This window comes from Tachypleus tridentatus, chromosome 1 (assembly GCF_004210375.1).
Source record: "Tachypleus tridentatus isolate NWPU-2018 chromosome 1, ASM421037v1, whole genome shotgun sequence".
Taxonomy (NCBI): Eukaryota; Metazoa; Arthropoda; class Merostomata; order Xiphosura; family Limulidae; genus Tachypleus; species Tachypleus tridentatus.
Window position 1 is genome coordinate 33,897,245 of NC_134825.1, and position 16,734 is coordinate 33,913,978.

Sequence of the window (16,734 nt, forward strand, 5' to 3'; positions counted from 1 at the left end):
GAAGGCCTTTCAGACACTACAGTGTAACTCTTATTTTTTTATAAATATTCAAAACTTAAATCCAGAAAGTGCTCATGGCTATTATTTTGACTCCTTTGTATATGAAATAATGTTTGTTTTTCTGCCAGTTAATTTAAGTAAAAATGGCATTACCCTTGTGGGATTTTGTCTTACAAGAGTAAAGATTTTCACTTATTACTCTTCAGCAACAAAATTATTGATCAGAACAGATTCTCTAAGAAAAAACAGTACAAAAAGTAAACACGTTTTGTCCTTTGCGGATTTAATATAGTAATTTATGCTTTCTTGGAGATGTGTATGTTAATATTCTATGGACTCTTCTTGCCTTTTGGTTTGTTTTCGAGACAATACCACAACAGCCATGAAAAGTCCATAAAAAATTGTACTTTACATATCTGTTTGATACACGACTACTATAGGAGGAAGGCTTACAACAGGCATTGCATTTCCAGAGTTTTGTTATATTTTGGCTGCTTTGAACACTAATATAAGTCCGAATGTCAAAATTATTTGAAACTTCACAAGACTATTCCAAATGAAGAACATATACTCAAGAACGAGACTTAGAAGCCAGGAATGGCTTTTTAAAAGAAGTTAGTTGCCAGATTTTCGTTTCTTTTTTCACATTTCGAATTGGCGATTAGATGGAAACCACAAAATATGCGGTACTGTGGAAAAGTGTTAAGACAAAGTTAAAAATTAGCTTTCAGGCTACTTTCAAAGAAAAATTGAAGGTAAATCACAGACAAAATATAAAAAAATATATTAATATTCATAGCTAAAAACTTACTTCAACAGCAAACAGTTAATATTTTGTGTGTCCCCATTTTGTTTTAATAACTGCAGACAGACTTTTAGGCCTTGTTGCAGCATACTTAATAAGAGTGTCCTTTGGGATTTTACGCTAAATATCTCTAATATTCTCCCATGAAGTTTTTTGAGAAGAAACTTTTGATTTTTCAAGTTCTTGACCTATCAAATCCCAGATCTGCTCAATTGGATTGAGATCGGGGCTCTGTGGGGGCCATTGCATCATTTGAATGACTCCAGCAGCTATACTGCGTATAATATGACGGATCAGTATCCGATGGAACTTACGCTGGTTCATTATTCCATTTATTTTGCAAATATCTCCTGTCGCTTTATGGTAGGTGCTATGTATTGAGGTAAGTATGTTTCAACTTTCTTCCGCTGGATTTCCATAAAATATTTCAAACTTCAACTTATCCGTTCATAACACCCTCTTCCAACCATCAGCAGTCCAGATTTGTACTATAAAAAAACAGTTTATTTTCCACATTTGGATATTGAAGTAAAGGTGTTTTAACTGTTACACGATCGTATATTCCATTCTCGTTGAATCTCCTTGACAGTGTAGCCTTGGACACTTGCCCCCCAGTGGCTCAGCGGTATGTCTGCAGACTTACAACGCTAAAATTCGGGTTTCGATACCCATGGTGGGCAGATCACAGTTAGCCTTTTGTGTAGCTTTGTGCTTAATCAAAACAGCAACAACCTTGGACACTTTTCTATCATCTGCTACATGGTTGTTTATTTCATACTTGAGATCAGTGACAGTCTTCCTCCTATCCCGAAGACTACATAAAGTGAGATACTTAACATCAATATCATTGAGTTTAGTTGCTCTGCCTTTTATTTTACTATTTTCAAATTTATCTGTCTCGGTCTCACGATCTATGGTGTACTTTACAATGTTTGGAAAGCATTTCAAGTCTGCAGCAATTTGACGGAAAGTCCAATCAGTGTCACGTAAAGTTTTTGTATAAACCCTTTGCTATACAGTTTGGAGACCGGGGCATGAGAACAAAAGTTAATATATAGTGTTAAACACTGTTTTTAACAAGGTTTATTTGTGGAATGCTATTACACTGATTTCTTCTGGCATATACCAGTATCATATGCAAGTTTCTTGCTAGCTTCTTGCAATATAGTTGAGACATTACATGTGGTACCATAACAGTTATTTGAGATACTAAATTTGATCAGTATGTTCAGTTAAGCAGAACCCTTGTAACATGCCCTTGGTACAAGTATTCGGGAATTTTAAAGAATGATAAGTATTCTCACCCTGGCTCATTTAACTATCAACATGAATCAGTAAAGTATTACCATTGTGTTGAAATTTACATTCTGTGATGGCATGGAAGAATTAACCTTATAAGATGGAAAAAATATATTCTTGTTCTGAAATTTTTGCACAGTACTTTATAACCAAATAACTGTAGATACAGGATATCTATGTCTGAATAAGGAACATATGGGGAAATTAGGAATAATATCTATGCTCCTGTTAAATTTGATGAAGGAGCAAATTGACATTACATGAATTTGGCAACATAAAAGCAAAATAAATGTTTTCTAAACTAATCGTATCAACATGGCTCTTGTCGTTTTTCATTGACATTTTCGGTATAAATGGAAATTAGTATTACACTTGTGTACTTAATTCAAATTAATTTACAGACTTTTCTTAATGACAAATAATTATTACTTTAGTGAATTTATTACTCGAAAGTGGAAGCTCATTTTTTCATTAGCTCTTTTTGTGTTTAGCGTGCTGTTACATATAGAAGTAAGTTTCACATCCGCATAAAATGATAATTACTTAATAAATGTACTACAGATAGATCATGTTAGCTATAAAGTTGACAGGTATAACTTATCAGTAGGTCAGTTTGGTTGCACGATGATTGGCTAATGAAGCTCTCGAGGAATCGGTTTGTTCGAGTTGTGATTAATTCATGAATTTATCATGAGATAAATTTAATCGTTCAGTGATTTGTTGATAAAGTTATTAAAACAAAGTTAATTTAAGAGAACACTGATTGGTTCATGAGGTTCCTAAGAAATCTATACTCATTGATTAAAAGAGTAAAATCTCAATACATGGTTTATGCTAATTACTCAATAAAATCATGACAGTATAGACGTTTTGACTTCGGTGTTGTTATAAAGGAATATAAATTATAACCTCGTTAATTCAGCTTTCAAGCAATTAATACACATTGTACAGTAATGAGTTAGTAAAGACCTTCTGAAAATTAGTATATTACGTACAACATTTAACTAATGATGCTATAATCATGAACATTTTCTTAATGGCTTATGAAGGATAGGAGAAAATGGATCTATAAATTTGGTGATTAAACCACATGAAGTAGACTGCAACACTACAGTAATCACATATACTGAAATATGGCAGTTGTATGATAAAACTATTAATATACTATAAGATAAGCTTAACGTAGTATTATTGTTTTGGTGTATTATTACAAGATGTGCATCATATAGTTAATGAAACTGATTAAGTAAAAAGGTGTAGAGAAATAAGTTATAAAAATGCTATACGCAACTGATGTTAGGTGTACGAAACGTTCTGATGTAATTATGAACTGGAGAAGGTAGTTAACATTTGAATAAGTCGTGCTGGAAACTGTTTCTGAAGTTGTCATGGTATGTGTCATTGTCGCGAACGGTGTCGCGGTTGATATTTTCAAAGTTTACTGGAATGTTCGATAAAACTGCAAATGACAAGTTATACCATCAATATTTTTCAAAGCTGTCAAGGAAGATACCATTATTGGTTTTATAGGATCCATTATGGATTTTCGTATCTGACGATAAAGTTTTTTTTTTTAAATCATATAATATATTAAACAGTTTTTGCTGTGATTATAGAAGAGCATGTTTAGACACAATATAAAGTTTTTAATACAAGTCTTTTTCTTTCAGCTGAAGAATTTCCATAAAAAATTGAGCTGGTAGCTACTAAATAACCCATTTAAATTTGACCTATTCCTTTCTTAACCCCCTTAAAAATATAGGACATGAAAAGCAAGAAACTTAAAAACTTACATATATTTCCTTTAGTAACGAATATATAACCTGTTTATCTAACTTTGAGTAAAACATTCTTAAAACGATAAACGTGAAGAAAAACTAACGACTGATGTTTAGTGAATTTACAAATATTTCCAAGAAAATAAGAAAAATAAACAAACAGATGACACGAAAAGTAAGAAATGTGTATTGTGGATCTGCTTCACACCAAAAGTCAGAAGTCTTGACTCATACTTTAAAATTATTTGATTGTGGAACATAACCGATAAAGTTATCATATTATGCAGTTATTACTGAAATTGAAAATATCGAAAAGATTATTACAGTAATTTAGTACATACGCCAGTCAATATTTTTCTTTTACACATCTAACCAGCAGTTACAGCCTATTCGCTGATGGAATAGTTATAGCAATCGAAGCCCAAATGTTACAAAGAAATTGTAAATGAAACATCAATCATTCTAACAAGCAGTATATATTATGCAACTCACTAAATCTGATACAATGTGTATATTAAATCGTAAGACAGTAGAAAGTGAGAAACTATATTATGCTTACGTATTAAGCAGGATAGCATAAGAAAAACTGAGAGGTTTTCTTCGCGACTCTGTTTGAAAGTCTTTAGATAATTTTGTTTCTTCACAATTTCACGCAAACCTACACAAGAATTATCTGCGCAAAGGCGGTTCTAATTTTAAACCGATAACATAGAGTCTTGTTTGTTGAATTTCTCACCAGCCAACACAAGAGCTACCTGCGCTATCCGTCTTTAATTTTGAAATGATAGACTATGTCGAAGCTAACTAGTCAACACTACCCTCCGCAAATCTTAGGTTACTCTCTAACAACGAACTGTGGGATTATTATAACTTTCCAACGGCCCAAAGCAACTCTTGAGCTACTCTTATCCGGAATAATAGTAAAGTTTGACCTTTATTCTTATAGCAAACGAACAGCCCAAAATGGCGGAACACATTTTAATGCAACGAATCGTGAACCACTAATTCTTAAATTCAGAGTCCTAGTATACTAATCATAAGACCACGCTCGTCTCCATTTTTCAGACAGAAACTAGTAAAAAATTTAAAATATTCACACAGAAAAAATAGGAACAATAGTTATTAAAGTGTTATTAGTAAACCATGTCAAATGCATATGCACGAACTAATATTAATAACCATACAGTACTGTACTTTGTTTTCCACATCGACAAGCCCTTTTGCTTAATATCCCGTCGACTGCTATACGATAGATACAGTAGTGGTCTATGTTCTATTTATGTTATCAGTTACATTGTTATGACGTGAGCTAAATTAACTAAAGGACCCAGCATGGCCAAGCATGTTAAGGCGTGCGACTCGTAATCTGAGGGTCGCGGGTTTGCATCCCCGTCGCGCCAAACTTGCTCTCCCTTTCAGCCGTGGGGACGTTATAATGTTACGATCAATCCCATTATTCGTTGGTGAAAGAGTAGCCCAAGAGTTGGCGGTGGGTGGTGATGACAAGCTGCCTTCCCTCTAGTCTTACACTGCTAAATTAGGGACGGCTAGCACAGATAGCCCTCGAGTAGCTTTGTGCGAAATGCAAACACAAACAAACAAACTAAATAGAATTTAATTATTATCAATTTTATTTAAGTCACAAATCAGAATTTTAAAAAAAATTAATAACATAATATTATGTATTCATTTATTTACTTTTAACACCAACTATTTATTATTATAATGTTTACTTAAATTAAATTTTCTGTCATTCAGAAGAATTGACGAATCAGTAAGCTTGTCCGGTTGTTCCCGGGGCTTGGAAACTAATTACTAAGGCAACGGGAGGAGACTATTCTAAAACTTGAATGAAAGCAAAGGATAATAACCACAACGTATCAACAACACTACATCTGCTGTATCCAGTGGCAACGAGATGTTAAATGTTTCATCGGTTAACTTAAAAGAAACCTTTATAGAGCCTGTAAGAGTTTGTCAACCATCTAAAACCCTGCTAAAACGATGATTCGTGTTGAATCATTGAAGCAAGGTTGAAGAAGCCGCTTCCAAACCTTCTCCTAGAATGGCGAACTTAAGCTAATGTGTAGTCATGGCTGATTCTTCTCAGTAACAAGTCGAATGTTTAAGTTGATTTGCACTCAGTAGAAGCTGCGTTTATGTACTATTCTTTCCATGACTATTTCTGAATAGCTTACAAGTGTGTATCAAAATAGGCTAGTGTACAAGAGAACTACAATTTCAACTCTTATAATAAATATATTATTAGAATCCCTGTATTTATTAAGAATTTTTTAATGACAGTGTGTTTATTAAAACTGAAGGAAGTTATTTAGATACTTGCTTCAATCTCAAGTTTTACGATTTGTTGAGTTAATAACGGTGAAGCATGTTTTATAATACACTGTGCTGAAGCTCACCTAAAGTTGACATGAAAACACAGAAAACTAAAACTGTGTTAATAAAACATCATGTTCTGCTACTAATCATGCCTGAGACCTCAGTCTTCCCTACATTCCTTTTACTTGTGAATGCTTATCTCTTTTTTTCCTACTTAAGCTTAAACTTAGAACTGATTTACCATAAGATTGTATTTGTAAATGATACTTGCGCCCGGCATGCCCAGGTGGTTAAAGCACTCGACTAGTAATCCAAGCTTCGCGGGTTCGAATCCCCGTCACACCAAACATGATCTCCCTTTCAGCCATGTGGACGTTATAATGTTACGGTCAATCCCACTATTCTTTGGTGAAAGAGTAGCCCCAGAGAGGGCGGTGAATGATGATGACTAGCTGCTTTTCTCTAGTCTTACACTGCTAAATTAGGGACGGCTAGCGCGGATAGTCCTCGTGTAGCTTTGTGCGAAATTCAAAAACAAACAAACAGTGACACTTGAATTTGTTATAGCTTTCATTTCTGGTTGTTAGCCACTACCCCTTGGCTGACCCACACGATGTTTTCAATATTTCTAGATTCATAGTATTTGCTATAAATTGCTAATATAGTCAAGTATCTAAAATATTTGATTATTTTTTCTATCTTTCTTTACTGGTTGCAATACATAGAATCACACTTGTTTCAGATTACTAATGTGTTATGAATTATTATTGTGAAATATTCGCGAAAAATAATTTAATTAATATACTTTAAGTTCAAACAGACAAGGAAAAACGTACACACGCAAAGGCATGACATTATTACATAAACCTGGTGGACGAGACAGTGTATATGTAATGTATTATTACCACGTATGTAAAACTTTCATTAAATTGTCCGTTATCAGGAATAAATCACACATCAGTTTTTTAAAGCAAATAATTACAGTTTGTTTGTTTTTCGGATTAACTAGAATAAGTTATTTTAATTTCACATGTTTAACTCTTGTATAAGCTGATAAAAATTACTTATGTGTTCTTACTCTAAGATCTTTAAAACGTTTTGTTGTTTTTGAGTAATTTATTTTTACTCATTATGAACGTAATTACACAGTTAATCTCAGAACGGTATTGTTATATAGCGGAGTCAATTGAACTGTTCTGTTAAATTAAATGCTATTTACAAGTAGCTTTATTCTCTTATCTATTAGGCTTTAATTACTGTAGTTCATGTAACATTAATGGCCGGTACCATTGTTAAGGGTGCGGTTAAAAAAATACATTTGAGACGCAGTGATGTCATAAGGAGACACATAGACGCAATTAATATCATTAATATATCGAATAAATTTGATATGAACTCAAAATGGCATTCATACTGGGGACTCCTTCCTCTTAACAAAAACCTCCACATATAAGTAAGCCTTTCTAATCAACCAAGAAGTGAACCGTGTAATACTACTATACCTGTAATGCCCACCAGAGGGCTGCACTTGCTAGAGCTGGTGAAAAGTGCGTCATATGCTGGCTATTTGTCGACGGCTGTGATGTTAGACTTGTAGGAACTAAGTAAGCATCGAGGATTATTTCAAGTCGCCTTTAGGTTTAAAGTTTCAAAATTCCCAGTGTGTGGAGAGTAATATTGAGCGAAGCGTTGTTGGTATGAAGTGTTTGTGTTATAAATCTTCTTCGGAATCTATTCATACGTACAAACCGTGAGTATGTCTGAGTAGTTAACTCATAAAGCTCAGAGTATGTCTTTTTTTCCAACGAACAGTGTTCGAATGTTTTAAGATACGCATACAAACCTGGTCATTAGATAGGTTGTAAAATATAATTAGCAGTTGTTTCCGCCTACATTAAATCTTTTTTTTGTAGGCTGTATTTTGCTGATTGTGAGTTCACACATGGTAGTTAAACACGAGTCTACATACATGGAATAAGGAAACTTCAGACGTATTCATTTGTAGTGAATAAACAAAGATCAGGTTGATGAACCAGGTTTTTATAACTTCGTTTGTGTAAATATTTACCTGTTCACTGAGCGCGTAATAATTTTATAGAAACCCTATGTCATCAGTTATATCTTCCAAACCCCAAGAAATAAATCTTACATATGTGACCAATTTTTACTTCGCGGAAGCACAACTCAGTACGTATCGTTAGCGTAAAATATGAAAGTGAATATCCTCACTCTTGATTTAAGACGTCTACTTAGTGAGCCGAAATAATTATGAAATAAATGCTCTAACAAAACTACGTGTCTCTAGAGGTACTAGCAAAGTGGTATACAAAATATTAACTGATTACATTATACATAAAGTTGTTATTTTCGTATTTTTTTTATAATCCTTAAACGCTGTTTAAGCGAGACAGAAATCATACTTATTGTGGTGTCAACAGCAAAACTATTTAAAGTTTAAATATTTGACATAGTTTTCAAGCTAAAATATGTACATGTGCAGGGTGACCCGTACGTCCCTACCCATCCATATGTTATTATAACAACGTTATAATACTAATGATGAGTTGAAGACAGCTGTTACCGCGGCATTTGGAACAATAACCCCTGCTATGTTGAGGAAAATGTCTCACAGAACATGGCGTCGCATAATATTATGCATCGAGAATGAGGGACAGCACACGGATACACTGGATACATAAGATACATGGGAGGATAGGGACTTACGGGCCACCCTGTATATAAGTGTGCACATGCCTTATTTAAGATTTGATAAAAGTAAGAATATTATATTATGTTGATGTAGATATGGGAATCATTAGATCATATTTGAAAGTTTATACTTTTGTTTCAACAAAGCTCGAAAGACAACTAATCTTCAGTTAGCTGTCATCATTTTACTTTGGTTAAGTGTTGTTAGTTATCAAGAAAATATATGAAGTTTGTTGATTTTTCACACATTCAGATCAGACATATCAGATCCTCTGATCATTCAGGTTAGAAATCCAGGTTCCACTGTATTACATGAATATATTACAAATATTACTTCTGACATTTAAAAGAGAAAGTGACTTCCATACAAGGGAAGATACAAAGCACAGTAGAAAAATACATACTTATCTGTGGAGGTTACTGGTATCTATTATAATACTCAAACAACAAGTAAGACGGCTATTGTAAAAACGTAAGAATGAGAGTAAATAAGAGAATAATATTATCAATCAAACCACATAATATCTAACTGTTGTATCCGACGAGGCATTTTGACTAATACCGAGATTCATAAGGTCGACTAGGTTACGACAGATTTAGTATTTGTTTTCTTTCTTTTTTTAACGTATCATTTCATATGAACACAGAGTGCTGGTGACCCAACTTAGGGTTAGGCACTCCCTTCTACCAGAAGTTAGTCAGTAGTTGTCAACACCTTTTATACATCTTCAGCTTCTGGAACACTCATTTTTGTGTGAATAAAACTCAGCTAGTGAACTATAATTATCTCTAGCTATACTTAAGTTAATTAACATCAAAATGAGTTTTGTGATTTTTATCAAAATCAAATTATCTACTTATTTTAACACCCAACACTTTATTAATATTAGTTCTTTAATTTGAATTAAAACTATCCATGAGTCAAAAGAGCTGACGTACCAGTAATCTATTCTTTCTTGATCCCTAACGAATCGAGTGGCCGCAGCGTCAATGAGAAAATTATCTTAGTAATTATAAGAACTTACTAGTGAAAGTTATTTCATTTTACTTACATTAATTCATTTTTCTATGTGACAAGTCGTTTATACTGATTTAAAAAAGCCTCGTTAGTGTTATGTTTTATTAAATACATTTATTAACAGGACTGAAGGAAATCGTTTATAAGCACGTAACTTTCTCAAACAACGACACCATCTCGTCAATTAAACCATGAATGTAAAGACAGTAGGGTTTTTAGATACGTATTGTACTATTTAAATGTATGCTAATCCAGTTTAGAGTTAATTTATTCCAAAGTGTAGAAATACGTGTATTAATATTATGTTTTTAATAGCTATGCTAGTGTTTATTAAGTTTAAACAGCACAATAACATGAGTGTGTGTAATAATATAATAATACTTTTATTTAAATAATTTTCTATTTTCAGTCATTTCATCCTTAAACGTTGAAGTAGATGCAATAAGATAAATTATTATGTTCTTTAAATATTAGACCAACTATGAAAATATGAAATTACATAGTTTTATATAATAAACCCAATTTTCTATTGTTTACAAGTTCGAGGTTACTAGATATGAAAGCAATTTATTTTTTAAACTAGGATCTGATCCCAACTGATAAAAACGTCAATGTGAAATCATACACACAGGATATGATATTAAATCAACCTTTAACGGCTGATCCAGATCTAATGTAATTGAACAATTATTATGAGTACAGGGGTGAACTACCTCGAAAGGCTAAAAAAAAAAACTGTTACGTATGATGCAATTGCAACCTATCATAATTTTCGAAGCATGATCCATTTATCTTATTTCAGGCTTAATCTTCGACTACTCATTGTTATTCAAGATAAACTCATAACTTTTCTGTTTTAAGATTTCTATGAATTTATAAATATATTGATAGTTGGGATAAGACATATTACATGTTTAGGTCTATACGTTACACGTCACTTATATTTTGAATAACTTTTAATCGTGAAATAATTATTCCTTATAACTCGTTACATTAAAAATGTATTTGTGCTGGTATTTAAACTTCAAATATATTTGCTTGGGGAAAGATTTTTGTGTATATGACGTTTATTTCAAATAATATGTAAATATATTTCGAAGCGCTGGCGAAATGGCAGGTTGCAAAATAATAAAACTAAAGTAGCCGCAGTGGAAAGATCGAAAGACATATAGTAGAAAGTTCAGGCGTAAAACAAACAAACGTCTCATTTTTCCCAATTTGTCACTGAAGAAGAAAGGTCCACCCTTCGGAATCGCTTGGTTTATAAGGTTTTTATTCATTTCTGTCAAGACTTCGTGCACCTACGTGTTTTTCTAACATCATGAATCTCATTCGTTTGATATCAATACACACTGTAGTGTGTTGTGCAGACAATCTGCAGGTCAAATTGTATGTTATAAACAGGAGTGATAGTTTAGTGATTTTCCACTTTTCGCAGCTTGTACTGTGGTGACTAAAACTACCAAATATTTACATACGATGTTCGCTGCTGAATCCATACTTCACATGTCAAAATTAAAGACAATCCATTGAGAAACACACGAGATATAAACTTTTCCATTTTGACGAAGTTTTTCCTTTTTTTTTTGTCTTTGCACCCACAGTACAAAAGTTGTACAGTGATAGACCTTTACAACCTACAACTGAACATATATAGAAATCAAACTGCTAGTCAAGCAAGGCTTAAAGGAGATTACCAAATATATACATACCAAGTGTTGTTTCAGTGAAATATTAGAAATAGGATAGTCATTCTACTTAATTGTTACTATATTATAATTAGTTTTAGAAAACGTGTTAATAAAACACGTATTTAGATATAATTTTATAAAGAAAAATTAATCATTATTTTCCGTCATATGACAGTCATTCAGTTGGTCGTCTATAAAATGAATAGCTTAGTTACTGACTACTATATATATGTGATATAAGTTAGTTACTAATTATTCTACTTGTTTAAACACGAAGGTTTGAGATTCACCGATTTCCTATTAAACGTGTGATGTTTAAAAAAAGTAAATGCTAATACATATTTCTAAACTTGTCTTCTGATAAAATAAATTACACCAATGTGTCATTGTTGTACACCATGAAAATAGTTTAGCTGATAGTTAACTGCAGGAACCAGAATAAGATCAACTGTTAAACATATAATATGGTTCACTTTATCCATGGTTTAAAGCAGGCATCAAAATAAAAACACAACAAATGAAATTTAGATGTATTGAAAATCCGGTTGCAATCACATCAGACACCAATCGCCCCTGTCACAGCGGAATGTCGGCGGACTTACAACGCTAGAAACCGGATTTTGATACCCGTAGTGGACTTAGCACAGATAGTCCTTTGTGTAGCTTTGTACTTTACTTCAAAACAAACAAACGAACAGCTCAAAAACTTGGTATTAATAGCGGTACAACCATACACACACACACGCTAGCACAGAACAATACACGTCAACTTTTTACTGTGTTTTATCATTCGACATTGTAAAAACAAAATTCTTATCTTCTAAATCTAAAATTACCTTTCATCTATTTACATGATTACTAAAGTTAAATTGAGAAGTCACAGACTATATAATACCCATTCTGAATGAAATCACGATTTCCTCTTATGTACAACGTGCTCATTCATCAACTAACGACCTTTACGTTCATATTGTTTGTAACATGATATGAAAATACTTCTCATTTAAGAAGTTTAAATCTCTTCATCTAATAAGTGGGTGGGCTGCAGGGCCACGAGTTATTTTATCTTCTTGAATCTTCCTTTAAATGAAACAATCGTTAAGTATGTAGGATGTTAACAGCTGTTTTATGATTCGAATTTCATTAAACTGACTTCACGCAAGTGTTTCTGATATTCCAGCGGGTTTAAAATGTAACTGAAGACGGTATCACTGAGGAAATTTGAACATACAAAATAAATAGACCTTTTAGTGTTTTCTGTGCGAATCGGCCCTCTTATAATGGGAAATTGTTTATTGTTTTGACGAGTGATTTCTACTGATCAAGATATCTAAGTTTCTTCGTCACATTGCTATGTTTAAACACAATTTAAACTTTTAAGTAAATACGTATCAAAGTCATGGTGAAGTACCATGAATCGGATAATGAAGTACTGCTTATATCGCTCTTGGACAAACATTATTATCTACTACATACCATAGTGTTGAATAAGCCTTAACCCCAGCTGAATACCACACGTATGGATAAGTCCTGTTTAAAAATATGTCTCACACTTGCTGGATAATCACTGTCGTCAATTAACTATTAGCACACAAGTAAAATAAATCTGATCTCCAGGTAACTTCAATATGTATTAACTAAGCCTCGCTTCCAGCTAAGTACCACAAGTGTTGGATAAACCTTGTTCCCAGATATATTAAGTATGTGATGCTTTAAACCGAAATTACGTCTTATGTTACAAATAGGATAAACGCCAGACTAAAAGAACCCATCTTTGCCTGAAGCCATCTCTATTTCAGAATTATTGACCAGAAGTAAGAAGACCAGTCGACATCACTTACTACCAAAAAACGCGACCCTTAACTAAATAGCAGGAATCACTGTTACATTTATACCTGAAAATGTGGACTGCGTTAAGCGGCAATACGCTGCTTGAAACTCGGACTTTTTTCTATGCGCAGCCTGAAGCGCTAACTATTAGACCACCTTTGGCCAAATTCATAACCCCAAATAAACACTATAACTATTGGACCAACGCTGAGCCCAACTAAATAACAAGCGTTGTCAAGTAAGAAAAAACATTATTTCAGCTGTAAATTAAATTGTGAGAAAGTGGTATTCAAGTACACTTGTGCAATTCATTAATGACATAGCTCTATTTATATGTTGTTTTAGTTATGCCCCCCGATAGTACAGCGGTATGTCTCCAGATTTACAACGCTAAAATCAGGGGTTCAATTCCCCTTGGTGGGCTCAGCAGATAGCCCGATGTGGGGCCTGGCATGGCCGAGCGCGTAAACATGCTCGCCCTCCCAGCCGTGGGGGCGTTATAATGTGACGGTCAATTCCACTATTCGTTGGTAAAAGAGTAGCCCAAGAGTTGGCGGTGGGTGGTGATAACTAGCTGCCTTCCCTCTAGTCTTACACTGCTAAATTAGGGACGGCTAGCACAGATAGCCCTCGTGTAGCTTTGTGCGAAATTCCAAAACAAACAGACTGTTTTAGTTATACTTTTTCTAAATGCAGTTTCAAAATTAGGATCGTTCTACCTAGTTCCACGAGGGTATTATATTTTATCTTATTATGTTTACTCAACTGCAGCTGTGTTTAATGTCTATGAAAAAATAAAGTTTCGTTTGGCGTAATCGATACGGTGATACTGTTTTATTATGTTCGGTTTAACCACAGTAGTTTTCCTTATACGATGTTGTTATAGTTCAAACTGATTTTTTAATTAAAATGTTAGATATAGTTTTGTCCAATTCGTGGTGATGTGTATCTTATCTGGGATTTACTACATTGTTTTAAGGCTATCTTAATTTATACGGATTCTGTTTGAAGATTTATGCCAGGTTTTAGATTTTGTTTTTAAACAAACTAAAACTTATATCTCATGTAGCCTTAAACGTCTTCAGACACATGTACATATTTATATTAAATATTGACACAAAGTCTAAAGTACAAAATAATTCCCTTTTACAACAGATATATATTTCATAGCACCTTCGGAATTATATATATATGTATATATAAGTAAAAATAGTGGAACTGTTTTTTATATAAGTTTCCAGTGATCGCGTTATAGATGCATGTACACGTCTTGCGGCGCATAGATTTCAAAAGCTAAAGTAATATAATACGTGACGTAAATGTGAAATAAATGGCTCCGTACATTTTAGATCATATATTATTTATAAGCAGTACTAGTATTTCCGCATTACTTTCTTCTTTCGTAAAAATATCGTATGTATCTAACATAAGGTTTAGCAGCGTGCAGTGAGTTGAGTATTAAAGTGTATTTTAGAAAAAGTTTGTGCTTCTGGTACATCATATATATAAATATATTTGTTTATTTACTTTTTAAGAGTGTAAAAAGTTACAAACAAAATTTGATTAAACAATTGCTCATTCACGTAATTTAATTTGATATGTTTGTTAACGGAAATAAATGCTCTACAATGTGAGCACTAAGATGTCTTCTAGGCAGTAGTACTGATTCACTACACTATGGCTACTAGCACTAATATATAGAGATATAGGTACTAACGCTGCTACACTGTGTTACTGATTACTGATACCAGATCATTATCATATTTTACTGTTGTCCATGGCACTAATATTGTTTCGTTTTACAGTTTTACTTTACTCTGTAAGCACTGAGACGGTTTTATTTATGCTGTGTTTGAATATTTACAATGTTACTATTTGTTGTTACTCGAAATTTCAAAAACGATTGTTTTAGGTATGTTTAAAAGTGCATTTTTTTTTCAAAGCTGTATTACTCCTTTGAGCTGCCGTACAGCATACTGACAGTTCAGTATACAACCCAGTGTTAACTCTTTGAGGTGTCGTACAGTAGACTTACAGTTTACTTTACAACCCAGCGTTTACCCTTTGAGTTACCATGCAGTAGAATTACAGTTTAGTTTACAACCCAGTGTTTACCCTTTGAGTTGCTGGATAGCATACTTACAGTTTAGTTTACAACCCAGTGTTTAATCTTTGCGTTGCTGGATAGCATACTTACAGTTTAGTTTACAACCCAGTGTTAATCCCCTTCGTTGCCGTACAGTAGACTTACAGTTTACTGTACAACCAAATGTTAACTCTTTGAGTTGCCATACAGTAGACTTACAGTTAAGCCGCTTAAGAACAGACTTTTAGATATTTTATAGCCAAGATTTTAATCCTATAAGTGAAAAGAAATCACGGCCACTATTAAACTGCGTTAATTGTTTGTTTTTGAATTTCGCGCAAAGCTACTCGAGGGCTATCTGTACTAGCCGTCCCCAATTTAGCAGTGTAGGATGAGAAGGAAGGCAGCTAGTCATCACCACCTACAGCCAACTCTTGGAATACTCTTTTACCAACGAATAGTGAGATTGACCGTAACATTATAACGCCTCCACGGCTGAAAGAGAGAGCATGTTTAGTGCGACATGGATTCGAATCCGCGACCCTCAGATTACGAGTCGAACGCCATAACCCACCTGGCCATGCCGGGCCCGGGAAAAAGGATCTCCGTTTGGACACAAGACACGTGCACCCAGTGAGCTGCCGCGATATATTCGTTCAACCCATTCTTCAAGCAGCTAAAGAACGAGATAAGTTGTCATGTTGCTCTATAGTTCTAAGATATACTGGTCAATTCGCCGGATGGATATTTGTGTGATCAAATTGTTGCATTGGGCGCTGGGTAACCGTCATCTAATACACTAGATGAAGTGTGGAAAGCCTGCATGAAGAAATGATGTGCTTTGAACATGACAGCCTAACGACAGAGCCCCTGTGCAACAGAGACTATGCTGCAAGACTACTGTGAAGATATACAGTCGTCGGATAAAACATGTCGTTGGGGCAACATGTAATGACGTGGCAAGGCTCCAAAACCGTTTTAATATAACGTAGTGAACCCATATACGCGGACAGTTAAATTACGCGTCGAACCAAGCTGGGTGTTTAATAACATCTTTTTAAACTTTTTCGTATTTTAGTCGACCAAGCGGCTTCGTTTCTCATTCTACCCGAAGTGTATAATAACGGTTTGCTTTTATATACTTTTATTTTAAAGAGGTCACTGATGATATAACTAAG

General features: G+C 33.8%; 1 protein-coding gene across 8 annotated transcripts in view; it reads left to right on the forward strand.

Moving 5' to 3' along the window:
- The window catches only part of LOC143245626 (homeobox protein ARX-like), a 154,160-nt gene that overhangs the window by 116,152 nt on the left and 21,274 nt on the right, over window positions 1–16,734 (forward strand). Inside the window, exon 1 of one of the 8 annotated variants that reach the window (XM_076492018.1) lies at window positions 7,753–7,826. The exons of 4 other annotated variants lie outside the window; for them this stretch is intronic. The gene's annotated coding sequence lies outside the window, so the exon portion shown is untranslated. Of the gene's footprint in view, window positions 1–7,752; window positions 7,977–16,734 lie in introns of those variants that run through there. 3 more of the 8 variants (XM_076492004.1, XM_076492019.1, XM_076492012.1) reach the window with 3 other exon arrangements.